Consider the following 19,870-nt stretch of genomic DNA (forward strand, 5'->3'; position numbering starts at 1 on the left):
ACATACATACACACATACATACATACATATATGCGTCCTTCTTTATATATATTTAGATTAGATAGATTGATGGCAAGACCCCAAAAAGTTCATATTTGTTATTGTTTTGCTTTTTTAAGGTCATTGGACATATCTTAAAAACATAAGAGCATAAAAACATAAAGAAAATTAAGATTAATATTGCAAAAACTTAGAATAGAATTATTATCCCATACATTTTCTTTCATGGTGATGATAACCTTTAATAGAGAAGGAGCAGAACAAGCGTCAGTCTCCAGAGATTTCACCTTTTCTGTTACTTTTCGGAGTGACAGCTCAGGAAATGAATAAGTTTACTTCAATCACGATGAATCCTTTTCGTAGACATTTCTGAGTATGATGGACAAACACCTTCTCTGGAAGAGCAGATATATAATTTATTAAATGTGCTGCCTCCAGAGACAGACATTTCTATCAATATCCTTTCGGTATAATTAAGTCATACTGCAGCCTTTAAGTCCGGTGGACTCTTCCTGCTCTTTCCTTATCTATTGCCTCCGCAGATAAGGCCAAAGACAACAGTTTTTTTCCCCTTGGCTTCACAACACGACAAGAACAAAATAGCTCCACATTATCTGTGTTTGACTTTGCAAAGTGAAGCTGCTTTATCCTGAGATTCCTTCTGTGAATAATCATAGTATTGAAGGTTTCTTCTGCTTGTACCTGGAAGAGATCCAGCAAATCAAAAAAAATCAAAACACAAATTTAAATTGCCTTTCAAAAAAAGCGAGAAACCTTGAAATGGTGACAATGGGCAGAGTGTTACTTAACTTGCCCTTTTCCAGTGTCGGATCCTCACTGGCCTTCATGGTCCCAGTTTCTGTCAATGCCAGTTTGCTGGTCCTGGTTCTCTTGCTCTTGACTATTGCTTATTTGAAGGGGATTCCAGTCTCAATATGTGGCCTATATATTAAGGTACATTCATTGCTTCGCTTTAGTTCCTACTGTAATTGTGACCGATCCTCTGACCTTGACTTTCTTACAGTCTAAAGCCTTGATTTATTGCTGGTACCTATTCTGATTTTGACCCATGGCCCATTCTCTGATTATGTCTTCATTCTATTCTTCTGCTTGATAAACAGCCTCACCATATTCCCAGTGGCAATCCTTGCTATGCTCCTAACTACCATGAAGCCATATATGTCCATCAACACGTATGGAAATTTTGTTCAGAAAAGTCCACATCTCTTTGTGTGGTTTAACAGTGAATAACCGGGGGATTCCGTAGATGTCAGTACCCAACCAATAAGAGAATTTGCCTCTCTGGTAAGAAACTTCATTTGCGGCTTTATTATAATTGGATTTTGCCCTACAACGTTCATCATCAAGAAGCCCCCACCAAGGGCACCCAATTTGGGCAAATATCCATAAACCTCCTTCTAATACCCTTTTGAATTTGTCTGCTATTGAGATAGGCTGTTATACTTCACATAGATCCACTAATAAAATAAAGGATGAATATTCAGATTTTTGTGTAGCTTATGTCATAAGTTTAGTTGGTCTATGAGGAAAGAGGAATATATAATGAAATGAGGCCTATAGTATCATTTGCACTTATGTGAAATGAAAGGCACCATTTTGGAAATATTGGGACCTAAGCAATTTCATTGTATGAGTGAGCGTTTGTAACTGCCATGCAGAGACTGATTAATACCAGTTCTGAAGTGGGCACCAACCCATTTCATCCATGGACAACCCACAGAATATCAATATTTAAGTATTCCAAGGCCATGAAGGAAGTGGTAGGCACACAGAATTTAGACTCTCGGTAGTAGTAATGATTAGGTATTGGAAGGTGCACAGCATAAGGAATTGTGTAGAGCAGTAACAGGAAGGGTTCCCCACAATGTTTGCCAAGAGGACTCCATAGATCTTTCCTCGGCAGCAGCTTGCCAATATCCATCTTTGTAAGTTGCTTCTCATGTAATGCCAGATGAGGCTTCATTGTCTATATACAATGTCCTCTTGTAGACAAAACCGTTCTTTAATCTGGTTACCCATTACACCCACATTTTGAATCTGTGGGAGTTACGTATATGTTTAGGTTGGACATCTGTATACTGTATGTCTCCAAACTAAAAACCAAACTATAAGGACATAACCCTGAGCCGTTGGACTCACAGCAAAGCATGGAGTGGAGCCAACCCCACCACAATGACACTTTCCCAAAAAACTGTGAATTCAGCAAATGAAAAGCTTACATTTTTTGTTATCTATGCATTTTTCTCTTTCCCTTGGTCTCCTGGTAATTTGCATCACGTTTTGTTGCCTCTTCCACTCTCCATTTCCATGATCCACAATGATCATTATTTCTGATGGATGGAGGCAAGTCTCAATAATTGCTGGGCTTTTAAACCAGATTTTTGCTAGTTTTTCCCATTCTTAAAGGGAATGCTACTTGGGGTGTCTTTACGCCTCTGTGTATTTTCATAGTCATTCAGTCTTTCAACCCCTAACAATGAAATCTTCTGATGTAATAAAATGATTATAATACTTGGCAACTTTTTGAAATTGGCCGCTGAGTACAATTTGCTTCCCATGCAATAGAATGCCCCTTTATTATGTAGTTCCCCACTAAATGTGTATTTGAATGTTGGGAGTGAAATGACAGAGCATTGGGGCTTCACACCCAGTTACAGCTCATCCAGGGCTACTTTTTTGGAGGCTTTTGCATATATGGCAACTCTCAGGCTACTTTCACACTAGCGTTTCACGGATCCGTTTGAAATGGATCTGTCACACAAATGACAAAACTGAGGTGAATGGAAACGATTCAAACGGATCAGTTTGAACATATCCATCTGTAAAGTGGATCCGTTTGTCATGTTTGTTTTTTAATGAGGAGGTGTGTCTCAAAGTGTCCACCCACTTTTACAGTGTGTTTAAGCAGAGAAACCTCCATTTAGGCTCTTTGTGTTTTGGGACAATGTTGCCTGCACATTTACATCTGCGATTGAGGTTACTAATTCTGAAAGCGAGATGAAGAAGATATGCCCAGGAAAGAAGAAGACGCTGCTATTGGGTCCACCCACTTCCAAACAGATGACGAGAGTTTTTTTTTCCGTCCTGTATTTGGAGCTTTGTGCTCATCCAGAAAAAAAAATCCACTATATGCGCATGACTGTCGAGAGTTATGACCAGCTACTGCAGTGTATTTTCGACATGCATCGAAAGACAGGATACCCGTTTCAGAAGGGTAATTTCTCCTGCAGAGCAGCTAATGGTAACAATAAGGTAAGGATTGTCCTAATGTTTTTTGGTACAGCTGTATATATGATTTTTTTATATTTATTTATATTTTTTCACAGGTTTCTTGCTACGGGAGAAAGTCTGTCCAGTATCGGATGGTATAGTTCACGATACTTGTCGGAACTCCAGTATAGTTCACGATACTTGTTGTGCCTTGTGGGAGGTACTGTGCAAAGATTACATCCAACTACAGAACAGTGGCTTCAGATTGCAGACAAGTTCCTGGAAACCTGCCAATTCCCTAATTATGTCGGAGCTGTGGATGGGAAACATATACGGATTGTAAAACCTTCCGGAAGTGGCTCCAAATTCTTTAATTACAAAAAATATTTCTCAATAATCTTGATGGCCCTTCCGGATACTGATTATCGGTTTGTCGCCGTTGACATTGGAGCTTATCGTGGACAAATTACTCGATGGCTTTCAAAAACTCCTGTGTTCAAAGGTACTGATAAACCAAAGGTACTGATAAACCTCCATTGCCATTTGTGGTAATAGGGGAAGAAGTGTTCCAAATGTGTGAGAACCTCATGAAGCAGTACTCTAGCCGTGACTCGAACACTACAAAGTGCGTGTTTAACTACAGACTGACACAAGCCAAATGGCGTATTCTAACCAAAGCCATAAATCTTAAGGTTGAAAACATAGACAATATAGTTAAATAGAGTCTGTCGCCTCTATATGGCCATATACAGTGCTTACATTGCCCTATAGCACACCTATACATGAATGTAACGGTACCTTTGTCTTTGTCTTTAGACTTGCAGAAGCTGAAAAAACAAACTTTGATTTATATGAGCACTCGCAAGTGCCCAGGGGCGGCGTTCACTGTGATGGTGCCCAGGCTGCCCTGCCTTTTTTCATTGTTCCCCCGCCCCAGCCTCTGCATATGCCCGCCCTTCTATTCCCTTGCATCCTTGCACCTTTAACTACTGCGCATTCTCTGGCGAATGGCGCAAAACCAGATGTTCGCCGGAGCATGCGCAGTAGTTAAAGCGATGCCGTGACCAACAATGGGCATCGCAGTGAGCATGCTCCGGCCCGGCGAGGCAGTCGCGGGATCTCGGCCGGACCTTAGGATGACGCAAGGGAATAGGAGGGCGGGCATTAGCAGAGGCTGGGGCGGGGGAACATCAAAAAAAGGCTGGGCACCAACACAGTGAACGCCGCCCCGGGCACTTGCGAGTGCTCATTTGCATATCAATCAAAGTTCGTTTTTCCAGCTTCTGCAAGTCTAAAGACAAAGACAAAGTGTCACGGCCTATGGTGTACGCTGTGACACTGTTGCCACACTTGCAGTTGCCCGCGGCAAAGTGTTGCTGTGAGAGCATGCAGTGGCAGTGTCTTGTCCTTCTGGGTGATTAGTGATGAGCGGGAGGTGCCATATTCGATTTCGCGATATTTCGCGAATATTCGAATGAATATTCGTGTTATATTCGTCGAAATCGAATATTCGTAATTATTCCAATTATCGCGAATAATATACGAATTTTTTTTCGCGTATTGCGATTATTTATCTTGATAGTATAAGGCAACGTTCCTATGCTAATTGACAATGGCTAGGCTAATATGTGTATTTTACGAAATTTCGTGATTTGCTCTAACTTCGTCTCGAAGTTAGAGCAATATTACGAAATTTCGTAAAATACACATATATTTTGTAATTTAGCTAATATAGTGCTATAATCCCTTTTTTTTTCCTCAAATTTTTTTTTGCCTCTTCTGAAAAATATGTACACTATTAAAAAATATTACTATAGCAGTATATTAGCTTAAATACAAAATATGTGTATTTTATGAAATTTCGTAATATTGCTCTAACTTCGTCTTTTAGAATATTCGTAATATTCTAAAAGACGAAGTTAGAGCAATATTAAGAACATTTGCAAAAGCCGAAATTGCGATGCGAGTAATATAATACGAAATAATCGCATGAAGATTTCAACTTAGCACTGCTATATTCCATACTAGGCTAGAATATGGAATATAGCAGTGCTAATTTGAAATCTTCATGCGATTATTTAGTATTATATTACTCGCATCGCAATTTCGGCTTTTGCAAATGTTCTTAATATTGCTCTAACTTCGTCTTTTAGAATATTACGAATATTCTAAAAGACGAAGTTAGAGCAATATTACGAAATTTCTAAAAGACGAAGTTAGAGCAATATTACGAAATTTCGTCAAATACACATAGATTGTATTTAAGCTAATATACTGCTATAGTAATATTTTTTAATAGTGTACATATTTTACAAAACTTAAGTTCAGAAGAGGCAAAAAAAAATTTGAGGAAAAAAAAGGGATTATAGCACTATATTAGCTAAATTACAATCTATATGTGTATTTTACGAAATTTCGTAATATTGCTCTAACTTCGTCTTTTAGAATATTCGTAATATTGCTCTAACTTCGTCTTTCAGAATATTACGAATATTCTAAAAGACGAAGTTAGAGCAATATTAAGAACATTTGCAAAAGTCGAAATTGCGATGCGAGTAATATAATACGAAATAATCGCATGAAGATTTCAACTTAGCACAGCTATATTCCATATTCTAGCCTAATATGGAGTATAGCTGTGCTAAGTTAGCACTGCTCTATTCCACACTAGGCTAGAATATGGAATATAGCAGTGCTAAGTTGAAATCTTCATGTGATTATTTTGTGTTATATTACTCGCATCGCAATTTCAACTATTGTGAAATTTCGTAAAATACACATATAGATTAGATTGTAATTTAGCTAATATGGAATATAGCAGTAAGTTGAAAACGCCACTGACTGGAGCAGCCAGGAAGCCAGGAATCCAAAGGACAGGTAAGAACAACTTTAGAGAAGTAGGAAAGAAAAAAATATAATAATAAAAAAAAAAAAACGAATATTCGAATTCGCGAATATATAGAACGATATTCTAAATATTCGCGAAATCTCGAAATTGCGATATTCGAGAAAAAAATTTGCAATTCGGATATTCGCGCTCAACACTATGGGTGATTGCCGTGACATGGTTGCCACGCATGCTGTTGCTGATGGTTACGTGTTTGGTATGCTTGTTTGTGTACTTCCGCTTTAAGTTGTAGCCTCCCTCTGTCTGGTGCTTTTAGGGTTACCTCCCTGACTGGGTGTGGTCACACGGCTTATATTGTCTGTGGTTTCCTGGCTAGTTTCATTTGTACTTTAGCTGTGGTTGGTGCTGCTCCAGTCCAGGGTGTTCCATCTGTCCAGTGAGGGCCACCCTTGTGGTCATCAATGTCATCCCTGTGTCTCCTTCCCTTCCTGTCCCTATGTTTATGGAGTGGGTTATGTTCAGGGTGTTGGTATGTCTACTTTGGTGTTACATGTCTGGTGGTGTTTGGTGTGCAGCATGTTTACTAGACATTCCCCTGTCTCATGTTTATTGCAGCTATGGGAGTCCTGGGTTCCTGTGTGGTTTGTGGTGTATGCTGTGTCCTTTAATTTTGGTGTGGACAGCAGCACTAGTGCACGGGTTCCAGTCAGTGTGTCTGTGGCAGGTAAGTGTGTTATGGGTTTCGCTTACCTGCCAACTCCTTATGCTGTATGTGTTCCTCTTTCCTTGCAGCCTGGCCTCAGATAGAGACTCCTGTTCCTCCATGACTGGGATGAACAGGTCGTCTCTTCCCGGCTCCTTGGTGAGGTGTCCGCTCATACGGTGAGGAGTCAGGGAGAGGATTAGGAACACTGTAGGAGGTGACCTGCTCCTGTATTACCCTTTTTGGCCAAGCTGATCCCCTTTTACTCTTCGACACCGCACGGTGGGGGGTTTCCCCCACTCCCCAACATGACACAAAGGTACCATTACATTCATGTATAGGTGTGCTATAGGGCAATGTAAGCACTGTATATGGCCATATGGAGGTGACAGACTCCCTTTAAAGCTTGAGTAGTTCTACATACCGTATTGTGCGAATTAATGTGAACACAAGGATTTTTTTCGTTAATATTGTTTATTCGAAATAAAACTATTTTTAGACCTATAAAGAAGGTTTAAATACTATTATTTAATTTGAAATATGTCCTCCCTTTGCTGTAATCACAGCTTGAACTCTGCTCGGCATGGAGTCAACTAGACTTTTACAATTATTCTTGATTGCCTCCTCTCGAAACCACACCTGAATTACTGCTTCCACCATGTTGTTTTTTGAAGTACAGTCCATCTTTTGCAATTTGGCCTTGCAGATCACCCATAAATTCTCAATAGGATTGAGATCTGGCGAATTTCCAGGCCAGTCCAAAATGCTAATCTTTTTGTCCTTGAAATATTCACCCTAGTCTTAGAAATATGGCATGGAGCTGAGTCTTGTTGGAACATTGCATTGCCATTGGCTTGGACTTTCTCCAGCTCCTGAGCCAAACATCGATCTAGTATTGCTTTATATGTATTTTTCACAATTCATCATTCTTTCTACTGGAATAAGTTTGCCAGGTCCCAAGTACGAAAAACAACTGGATGTTTGACAGATTGAACAATATGGGCTGCAGTACGAACAAATTTTGATCGCTGGCCCTGCACTAGAAAGTGTGTCTCGTCTGAGAACAGCACCTTCCTGCAGTCATTTTTAGTCAATTGGCATTTTTTCGGTATCTTTTTCATCATAGTCAAGAGATGTTTTTTCTGTGGCCTCATGGCTTTTCTTCCAACTTCCAAGAGTCTTCTGTGCACTGGAATTTCTACCCAACCCTTTCTAAATCTTGCTTAAGGTTGTGGCTTGTTTTTCTGGGATACAATTTGCTGTTTTGCAGAAGGCTGGCTTCATCTCGAGGAGTGGTCTTCCTTTTTCCTGTTCACTGCACTTCAACAGATCCCCAGCACCCAAACTGACACCAATTTATTTAATGCACTTATATAGCGCTACTATATTCCACATCCAACTGTCCCCAATGGGGCTCACAATCTAAGGTCCCTATCAGTATGTCTTTTGGAGTGTGGGAGGAAACCCACACAAACACGGGGAGAACATACAAACTCCATGCAGATGTTGCCCTTGGTCAGATTCAAACCTAGGACCCCAGCGCTGCAAGGCACCAGTGCTAACCACTGAGCCATTGTGCTGCCCAATGCTTCTCTGTGTCATTGAGCATGATGATCTTTTCTCTTTTCTTTGGAATAATATCCATGATGCCAAACAATCGTATACAAACCTAGAAATTATCAGAAATGTATTAACCTTCTAGAACATCAGAAACGACCTCTACAAGGTTCCCAAAATCCTCATGATGGCTTCTTCCAAATTTTCGAGTACACCAACAGGGCTCTCGCATTTTGTCTCAAATTAGAGAGCCTCTGTTCAATAGAGGGACGCAGTAGTGGACCAGGATTGTCCTAAGCAGGGGAACGATGGACAGGAGGGCTGGTGGTCGGTTACGGGTCCACTTCAAGAGGCGGGCCATGCTGCTGGCAGTTCTGTGGAAAAAAAAAAAAAAAAAGATTGGCCTTCAATTACTGCATCCAGGCTCTATGCTTTGGCTACCTCCTACTGTAGGGGGCTGTCTTAAACAGAGGTGCCATACACTCCTCTGTCTCAGACAGCCCCTTGCACACAGAGGGAGACGACCATAGGGGGATGCCCAAAATAGAGGGGCCAAATGCTCCTCTGTCTCAAACAGCTCCTTGCACTCAGAGGAAGAGGACAGTTGTCCCTCCGACCATAAGGGGCTGCGGAAACAGAGAGGCCAAATGCTCCTGTGCCTCAGACAGCCCCTTGCACTCAGAGGGAGGGGAAAGCAAACGCCTTTTACAGTCCATATAAAAAAAAACTAAAAAAAAAACCTCTTAGTGCCAGAGTCCGTCTTAGGAACCCCAATGCTGCGGATCCACTCAGGGCCTGAACCTCCTGGTTCTAATCCCTCTTGAAGCGATCCAGGAATGACAGCCACCAAATGAGAACCTTTTGAACTGTGGGGATTTTTTTTTTCTGTATGCACTTTATGTATATTACACTATAACTTTAAATAAAATACAAATTGCTGTACTTAGCACATTTCTTTTGAGCCGCGGCTGTGAGATCCCCCCAGGTGTTGAAAATATTGGAACATATCTCCCTCCAGCGCCGCTGGGTCAGTTGATGGTCAGCATATGGTGGCGGTCATTGTGGTCCCATAAGGTGGGACACGCCTTAATTTTCTATCTGGGGGACAACAAACTTCTCATCTTCCCTGGTGGAGACTGTGGAACCCGGGAAGAAACATAAAAACTAAAAAGAAACATACAAAATTATAACTATATTTTTAATACTTACACGTCCCCGACCGCCACAGGCTCTCCCACTAGCTCTGGAGGAGACTGGGGGATCCTGCCTGGCGGCTCTAGGTGCAGGTTCCTACCACAACAAAAAATTAATAAAAAATAAAGAAGGTTAAGTCTGATTATAGTTGTTTTTTTTATATATTTCAATCATTTTATTAGATTTTTATCAAAAAGATGTACAACATTTGTGGACACATCCCTAGATTGAATCTTACATGTTATGTTGTATTTAAATCACTCATCAGTATTCATCCAAAAGGAAGTGAACATTGGTTATGGCTTTTCATTTACATTCTCAAATCAACTCACCAAGGCATCCGCGTGGATGCTGCCAAACTTGGTGCTTGATATATGTAAAAAAAGTATCTCTGTGCTTTTCACGGTACCAATTTATCTCTCTAGTGTTTTAATCCAATTTGTGTGGTTTTCATGGTTGTCAAGGTGTGTGTCTGGGGTGTTTCTTCCATGTCTCCCATACAATTTCCACCCTTCTCCTATTGATTATTAGTGATGAGCAGCATAGGCTATATTAAAATTTGCAATATTTTGCGAATTTTGGGCCAAATATTCTCCATAAATTAGCAAATTTGAGAATTCGTGATCTCCAGTCATTGTTTAATTGATTGCAAAAATCAGCAATGTAATATATTCGTGATAAATTTCAATAAAATTTGGCGATATTCGTGATTAAAATTCGCAATTCGAATATTCGCGCTCAACACTATTGATTCTGGATTCTGGTAGCATCCTCTCGTACTGACATGTTGTGTTCAAGGTTCTATACACTTCGTCTATTTTTTGGGGGGTCTATCTGCTTCCAGTGGTGAGTGATTACTAATTTGGCGCTAGGGGCTACATGGCCATTTAGTGTTCTTGTTGAGGGTGCGAACTGGTGGATGCCTATAAAAAGTAGTGAAAGGTCTGGGGATGGCATTATTTTCTCAGAACATAATTCGGAGATCAGTACAAATATTTCCTGCCAATACGTCCTTAGTTTGGGGCAGTCCCACAGAACGTGTAACAGTGTTCCTATTTGTCCTCATTCTCTCCAGCAACGTGGAGATACTCCTGAGTAGATCCCACTTAACCTGTGAGGTGTAAAATACCAGCGGAGGAGCGTCTTCACGCCTGCTTCGTAATGAGTTGTACATTTGAATGTGGTGGTTAGGTAGGCTATAGCTTTGGTCCATTCCTCCTCAGTGTAAAACCCTTTGTAGGTCTGCTTCCCATGCTAGAATGGGGGAGGTTTTAACAAACATGTTCTTGTCACTTAGGATGTCATAATTTAGTGCTTTTGGTGGAGGGTGCTGGTGTCTGAAGTAGTGTGATGAGGTCTGAGTTAAACCTAAGAGGGGAGAGAAGGAGTGGGTTTAAGTAATGTCGTATTCTTAAATAGTTGTATAATTCTTTGTGTGGGATTGGGAAAGCTGCTTGAATTTGTTCGAATGATTTCATTGAGTTATCCTCTACCAGTTGTGCAGTATGTCTGATACCCACTTGGTGCCAGGTGGTGAAATCCATTTCCCCAATAGCCATTTCTAGTGTTGGCATAGTTATGAGTCATGTTGGAAGGGTGGCTGTTTCCCACTTGAGGAGTGTAGTTGGGTCCAGAGAGCAATGGCATGTTGAGTTGTGAGCAATGTGTTGTTCTGAGTATATCTCCTCCAGACATAGTTAAGCAATGTATCTCTTAAAGAGCCTTTGCCTAAATAGTGCCCTTCTATTTGTATCCATAGATTCTGGTGATCATCCATCCACCATTCCTTTAGGAAGGAAAGCCCTATAGCTCTGTGATAATCTCTCAAAGATGGTAGACCTATACCTCCCACTCTCTTCCTCCTAGTCAGCAGTGTCATTCTGGGTGTTTTTTTTTATTCCAGATACACCTGTTCAGGAGATTCTGAGCTTTTTTCAAAGAAAGTGTTCGGGGTGTGTATAGGTAGTGCCCAGAATATGTATATTAGTTTGGGGAGGGTCATCATTTGGAAGGATGACACCCGGCCTACCCATGAAATCTCTTTTAATGTAAAACCATTAAGATCCCGCTCCACTGTGGCAAGTAGTGGTATGAAGTTGCTAATATAGAGAAGTCAATCTAGTTGGAATGTGGATTTAAGGACGTGTAAGTCATTTGAGGGTATCAGAATAGGTAGGGCCTGTGATTTGGCATCGTTGACTTTGTAATATGACAAAGTGACAAAATGTGAGATTACGTCCATAACTTTAGCCTAGGATTGCCTTGAGTATAACACGATTGTATGTGTGTAGTTGCCAATGGTGATTCCAGCTATCTCTGCTGTATTCCTAATATGTTGCGCTAAAGGTTCTAGGGCGAGGATGAATATTAGTGGTGAAAGGGGGCCTCCCTTTTGTGACCAGTTTGTGTTGTTGAATCTACGAGATGTGACACCATTTGTGTATACTTGAGCAGATGGGTTCAAATAAAGGCTAGATATAGCGTGTTTGATTAGGCCCTGAAACCCAAACTGGTCTAATACATCAAAGGCGTAGGACCATCTTAGTCTGTCAAACGGCTTCTCGGCGTTGAGGGTTACAGCTAGAAGTTGGGTCTTATTTAATTCTGCATAGTTGAAGATATGTAGAAGCCTTCTGGTGTTGTCCGCTGACTGACGTTCCTAAATAAAACCTGTTTGGTCTGGTTTGATGAGTGAGGGTAGTAGGGGGGCTAGGCGGGCAGTAAATATTTTTATGTCCAAGTTAAGCAAGGAAATGGGTCGAAATTTTTGGGGGACGTTATCAGGTTTACCTTGTTTTGGAAGAGTTATTATAAGCGCTGATTGCATTTCAATTGGGAATGGTGTGGCCCCGGCAGCTCTTTGATATATGGAGGTTAAATGAGGTAGTATCAGTTTGGTAAAGTGTTTATAATATTCCCCTGACAGGCCATCTGGTCTAAGAGACTTTCCTTGGGGAAGAGATTGGATCACCAACTCAATCTTTTTGTCTGTGATGGAGTTTTTGAGCTGTGCTAATTGGTTTTCAGAGAGAGGATGCACTTGTTAGGAAGTCCTGCACTAGTTTAAGGTAGGATTCTGGTATCGGAATTTGGTCTCCTAAGTTATATAGCTGTTCATAATAAGATCTGAATTGATCTGCTATGTCTCTGGGGTCCGAGAGTTTTCCATTCGTGTGTGGGTGCAATATATAGGAAATTTGGGATCTGACCTGTGTTTCTTTTAGTTTTAAAGGTAGGAGTTTTCCTGCTTTATTACCTTGGGCATAGTATCTAGCATTTGTATGTGATAAAACTTTCTAATAGTTGAATAAAAGAAGGTTTCATAGCCTATCCCTCTCAGCTATTTCTGACGATCGAGTTGTTGTCGGTCGCTGCTTGTTGACCCATTCCAGTGTGGCCAGCTTAGCTAAAGTGGTGTCTATGTCCCTTTCCTTAGCTTTCTTTTCCTGGTGGCCTATTTTAATCAATAGCCCTCGAATATATGCTTTATGGGCTTGTCAAAAAATGTAGGGATCGGACACGGAACCGCCATTAAGATTAAAGTATTCTATCAGGGCCTCTGTAATTTATTGGGAGTATTTCTTGTGTCCCATTATGAAGGTGTTGTTCCTCCAAACATGCGTCTGCTGCCCTTGGAATTGTTCCTTCAGGGATAAAGTGATAGGGGCATGGTCTGACCATTGTATGAGACCAATTGTGGTGGATGTCGAGTGGAACAGGGTGGTGCGGTCTACTAAAAACATATTAATTTGTGAGTACAAAGAGTGTGAAGGTGAAAAGTAAGTGAAGTAATTTTCAGTACTGTGTTGAGCACGCCATATATCCACAAGTTATGCGCATGAATAACGGTTGGGTAGAGGCGGTGCTGCATACGATGTGCATCTTTCTGCAGCAGGTGTGTTTCCTGTGCGCAGAAGACGTCTGCATGAGTGTTTATTGCCTCTCTCCAAGTGTGACCTCTCTTCTGTGGGCTATTTAACCCATTGACTTTAAGTGACACTAGTTTAATCACCGTTGGATATGTGGGTGCATTGCTGCTGGGTAATATAGGTACCTGAGAGCTTTATAAGAAAATGAAAGAAATAAACATAGTTAAACAATAAAACAAAAAAGAAAAACCTGTACGGCATAGTGCCGCTTACGGTAACGTGGGGGAACAGTTCCATGTAGTAGCCTAGGGCTTAGGCCAGTGGAAGCGGGTGGGCATATTGTCATCTAAGTAGTAGTCATCTCTTGTGGGGTTATCTTCTGTCTGGTGACGGTGTTCCAGTCCTTGCGTGGTTGTGGAATGTTTAGATTCCTTTTTTTTCTTTCTGTTGCTCCATGGGGATATTCCATTCCTGGAGAAGTTGTTTCCCTTCTTCAAAAGTCTTCATCTCATCCTACTGAGGAGATAAGTAATTTTAACGGAAAACCCCATCTGTATGCAATGTTATGACTGAGTGATGCGGCTCTAACAGGCATGACGGTTCTGCATTGGCGCAGTGTGGTTGCGGATAAGTCAGTGTATAACTTGACCGTCTGGTATGGAGGGGGCAAATTTTTTTTTTCCGTGCAGCTATCATCAAGGCTTCCTTAATGTGAAAAAAGTGGATTTTTGACAACGTATCCCGTGGTATATCTTTATCCAAGAATTGTGGTTTTGACACTATCTATGATCACATCTTGGGGTCTTACATCTGGAAGAAGTATGGAAAATAGCTTATGAAGGTATGGCTGTAGCTCGCTAGGAGACACTGTCTCTGGGGTGCCTCTAAACTTGATAATGTTGCGTCTTCCATGTCTGCCATTTTTGCTTTTAACATTTCTACCTCGTCTGCCATATCATTGTGCGCATCTATAACGCTATTTTGGGTGGTTACATATTCCCCCATTTTGTTTTCAATGTGTAATACTCTATCTTCTAGACTTTGGAAATAAGAGACTAGAGAAATAAGAAGTTGTGCCATATCTGTATGTAAGGAAGTTTTCAGGGCTAGCAACATGTTTTTGAGAGTATCTTCTAACACAGGTTTGTCAGTAGTAGTAAAGTCTATAATGGACTTAGGCATTTGTGCCATAGAGGTAGAGTGGTGTATGGAGGCACTGACCTGGTTCAGAGTGGGCTTATCAAGCCGTGACCTCTGCTTCTAATGGCTTCAGAAAGGTGATGCCCAGTTCTCTCTCTAGCAGCCGCAATCTTTGTATTGCTGTGTGTCTTCTTTCTGCATTCTAATGTCCTCTGGGGTCGGAGGCATGGAGGGCATCGAAGAGAGTGGTGACAGCCGAGGTGCCAGATTGGAGGCAGGTGAGCATGAGCGAAGTGTTGGCGGATCAGAAGAGCTTTGGTGAGAAGCAGGAGAAGCTGCACGGTCATGTGCCTCGGTGCCATCTTTGCTCCGGTTCCTCTCAAAGTACTGCTCCAGGTTGTTGGATGTCTTGGGTAGTTGCCTCTTTTCCTTCCCCATCTTCAGTGGGTGTTTCCCTGTCAGTTTGTTGCGATTTGGCTTGTGTACAGAGAGCTGGTGCTGTGGATTTGTCGCTTGATGCCAGAGCGCTTCAACTACAGCATGCGGCTAGCCAGGCCCCATTTTTTTTTCTACAGTGAATATAGATATATACTGTATACTTAATTAGAAGGCCAAGATTGTGGGTGAGCACACTGCATTTGGACTTCAATAAATAGATAAAATATAGGTATAAAATTTAAATAAACCACAATATAGATGAACACGTGTGCAATATAATAAATCCACTAAAGTGCAATAAAATACAAATACAATCAAAATACAATCCCTACAATCTCACAAATAACGCAGTTTGAGTTCATAAATGGGAATGATTCCTTGCAACCACAACATGATCAAGACCAACATAAATCCCCACACCACGTAAATTAATATTGTCCAAAAGTGGCATTTTCTCTGGTCAAAGGGTCTGACCTGAACCTCAAAAATGAGATCTTTATGAAAGGTCAAGGTCTAGGACTCAAAATAGTCGGAATATATTAAAAAGAAAAATTACCTGATTGTACATTTTTACTCTTATTGCAAATTTTATAATACATCTTTTATATACTGTCTATTATTTATTATTTATATGATAATTAATTATGTGATTTTAAATAATCATAGAATCCTTATAAAATTAGGGTATAACCAAAAAGACTGTAGCATGTAGCAGGTATCATACACCACTGTGTATTGTCTTGCGTCTAAGGCTCATCACCTAAAACATCAATAACTTTTACATGCAATTAGGAATACCAATTCTGTTCATACACGGTGTTCAGAGAGAGGAAAGCAACACATATTACAAAAAACGCATGTACACAAAAAAGACGCATGGAAAACGCATGCAAAAAACGCATGATAATCCTCCTCCATGAAGCAAATCCAGTGATCCACAATTTGGTGCCAATTAAGGATATAAAAGGCGGAGACATACAGGCAGTGCGGTACCACTGATGAAGGGAAGGAGAGTTCCCGAAACGCGTCTGGGCTGGATCGCATGCCTGTAAAGAAGCATCTCCGCACCTAAAAGCATGGCCATGCTGAAATATTGAGACAAAGGAACGCCTGAACGATTATAATTATATCCAAATAATCGAGCAAGACACCTCCTTCCCACTGTGCCGGATGCTAGTTACGTGGTTCAGGTAAAACGAAAATAACGCTCCAACTCCCGCGAGATCTCGGGTAAGTGGGCTGGAGGAGTACGCAGCGAGACGCCGGCAGTGTCCCGCGTCGCTCGTCTCTCGCCTTACTAAGTTCAATACGCAAACGAAAAACACCAATTCAACGGAAGGTAAGAAGGGTGAATCCAAATATATGTTATGGGCACGGACTAAAATCATTGCAATATCTTTTTACCGTACCAGGACTCATTACTATGGGTAATAAGACTGCCATTTGATATACCCTATATAGCAGGAGCCTGAAGCAATATCCTTTCGTGTATGTCTTTCTATATACCCCACATTGGAGCCTTGTAACTGTAGAGCACTTTATCACTGTGCAGTTACATCGTTACCTCAGCGTCATTGTGGTTACAAGGAATCATTCCCATTTATGAACTCAAACCGCATTATTTGTGAGATTTTAGGGATTGTATTTTGATCGTATTTGTATTTTATTGCACTTTAGTGCATTTTATTATATTGCACACGTGTTCATCTATATTGTGGTTTAATTAAATTTTATACCTATATTTTATCTATTTATTGAAGTCCAAATGCAGTGTGCTCACCCACAATCTTGGCCTTCTAATTCATTATTCATTACCAGAGGGTGGGTGTCCCTCTATTTTGGGTTAGCAGCACCAATTCCACTATTCCGCCTAGAGTGAGCCACCGCCCCAAGTCTAACTTTTGTATACATATACTTCTTGACGGCCCTGGTCCGTGCTCGGTCCACCACCCCTTGGTGACTATGAGGCCCCAGCAGGTGAGCCGGAGGCGGATGATGAAGAAGAAGACTAGAATAAAGGACATACTAATTAATGCAAAGATTTAAACATTCTACGGTGTCTATTTAAAGTATTCTACGGTGCCTTCTGGGTGGGCTTCTTTGGTTCAATTTAGAAAACATCTGTATGAGACATAATACAAGACAAAATTTTGAATAAAAACGCAATTCAATTTGAATATGTTTGTAAAAAGAGAGCGAGATATTGCATGCACAATATTTATTTCAGGAACTTACTTTTGAGTTCAGAAGCTTTCACTTGCCCACCACAGATTTTCCTCTTTACATTTTTTATTTTTTTAAGATGGTACAAAAACAATGAGAAAAAATGTATATAATGATTATTTTTTTTTAAGTAGAAAAATATAAAAGGGACTATTGATTACATGGCATGGTGACTGATATGAGGCATGGGGCTCAAAAATGAGGTCTGAATGGGGGTCATTCACATTAGGGTCTTATCTGAGTGTCACGGCAGGGAGTGGGGAAAAACTCCCCATCGTATAACGTGGGTAAGCGGGGAAGCAGCTAGGCCTGGACACCAGGAAAAGGGAGCGGTCCTGACTCTTAACCATATGAGCAGACCCAGATGGTAGGTGGGCTCATACACAGGAACCTCGGACCCTGAGTTGCCCTGATTATCGCTGTATAAAGGTTAATAGCTAGAGACGACCTGTTCCTCCAGAATGCGGACGAACAGGAGTCTCACAGGCCAAGTGCAAAGGTAAGGGAAGACAGTAAGCAGCAACTGGGTCGGCAGGTAAGAACCCAGTGATAGGACAACACACCGGAACAACAAGCACTTACCTGTCGCAGCAACAGTGTGGAACACCAGCACCAAGACTACCTGGACCCCACATGTGAAGCTGCTCACTGACTAGTGGTTCCCCCTCTGGGGAACCCAGGTACCATCTCACCAAAGGCACATATACACAGGGAGATGTCTAGCATCCATGCAGTACTGAGCATACACCATAGACAGACCAGACATGGAACACCAAACAAGACATAACAACACCCACCCGTACATAAACAACACCATACCACAAAATGGATAGTGAAGGGAAGGAGAAAACGGGAAGACATCGGAGAGACATCGATGTCCCACTAGGTGGCCCTCAAGGACTGGGCAGATGGAACACCCAGGAAAGCAGCAAAGCTCCAACACAAACAAAGGCTGGAGTACAACTGACTCCATCCAGAAAGCCACAGGCAATATAAACCCCTAGTGGTACACCCAGCCAGGTAGTTAACCCCACCAGTACCAGACAGGAAAAGAACCAGGAGAAAGGATGAAGGTAACAACACGTTGCCCCTGGCAACCAGAATGCACGGAACATGTGCCACCGCGAACAACAACAATACCGTGACACAGCTGCTCTAGCTAATGTCTTCAGACCCCTGTGCCATCAGTCCTCTCTGCCATCACCCCAATGCCATTAGTTCTCAGTGCCTTTAGCTCCCCCCAGTGCCATCAGCTCCCCCATGCCATCACTCCCCCACTGCCATCAGCCCACCTCAGTGCCATCAGCTCCCCCAGTGCCATCAGCTCCTTCATGCCATCAGCCCCCCTCAGTGCCATCAGCTCCCCTTATCAGCCCCCAGTTCCATCAGCCCCATCCTCAGTGCCATCGGCTCCCCCAGTGCCATCAGTTTTCCCAGTGCCATCAGCCCTCCCAGTGCCATTAGACCTCCCAGTGCCATCAGCTCCCTCAGGTCATCACCCCCTAGTGCCATCAGCCCCCCTCAGTGCTATCATCTCCCCCAGTGCCATCAGATCCCCCATGCCATCACCCCCAGTGCCATTATATCCCCCCAGTGCCTTCAGATTCCATCAGTGCCATCAGCCCCCTTCAGTGCCATCAGCCCCCCTCAGTGCCATCAGCTCCCTCTAGTGCCATCAACTCCCCCCAGTGCCATCAGCCCCCCCAGTGCCATCAGACCCCCCTCAGTGCAATCAGCTCCCCCAGTGCCATCAGCCTCCCTCAGTGCCATCAGCTCCCCTCAATGCCATCAGTTCCCCTCAATGCCATCAGCTCCCTCAGAGATAGATAGATAGAAAGAAATTAAAACTTTCTATACTTACCAGTTTCTTTGCCAAGTTGATCTTCCAAGATGGCCGATATGGCTGCTGGGGAGGGGACAATTCTTGAGCATGCTCAGTGAGCAAAACATTTTGAAACGGATCCGCCTCAAACGAAGCAATTACAAATGGATCTGTCACCCATTGACAATCATTATATTGGATGGCGGATCCGTTTGGCAGTGTTTTGGTGTCTGCCTCCAGAGTGGAATGGTGGCTTAAAGGAGGCAAACTGATGCATTCTGAGCGAATCCGTTTCCATTTAGAATGCATTATGGCAAAACTGATCCGTTTTGGACCACTTTTGAGAGCCCATAACTCGTGTTGAGCGTGAATATTCGTAAAGCAAATTTTTTGGGCGAATATCGTCACTTCGAAAATTTGCGAATATTTAGAATTAAGTGCATTATATTCGTAATGACGAATATTCACTTTTTTTTAACACAGTACACATCAGGTGATCAGCACTCCCTTCTCCTAGCTTGAAGGGTCAATGAGAAGACTTTGTCACAGCTTAGCAACATCACTAGCAACCAATCGGAAAGTTGCCTGCCCCTTCACTATATAAATGAAGGAACTCCCCAGCAGCCATTTTGTGGAGTTTGCTGTGAAAGAGTGAGGAGCTTGATTCTAGTGCTGTGCTTTGTCTGATATAATTTCTAATTGAATATAAATACTCTTGATAGTTAGTGTTAGAAGTTAGGGAATAGTGTAGTCAAATAGCTGATAGGGTCTAGTGCAGGGTGTAGTGTAGGTTATAGAGATAGTTAGCTGAAATATATAATTGTCACGGTGGGGAGTGGGGAAAA

The sequence above is a fragment of the Bufo gargarizans genome, chromosome 9 (assembly GCF_014858855.1).
Source record: "Bufo gargarizans isolate SCDJY-AF-19 chromosome 9, ASM1485885v1, whole genome shotgun sequence".
Classification (NCBI taxonomy): domain Eukaryota; kingdom Metazoa; phylum Chordata; class Amphibia; order Anura; family Bufonidae; genus Bufo; species Bufo gargarizans.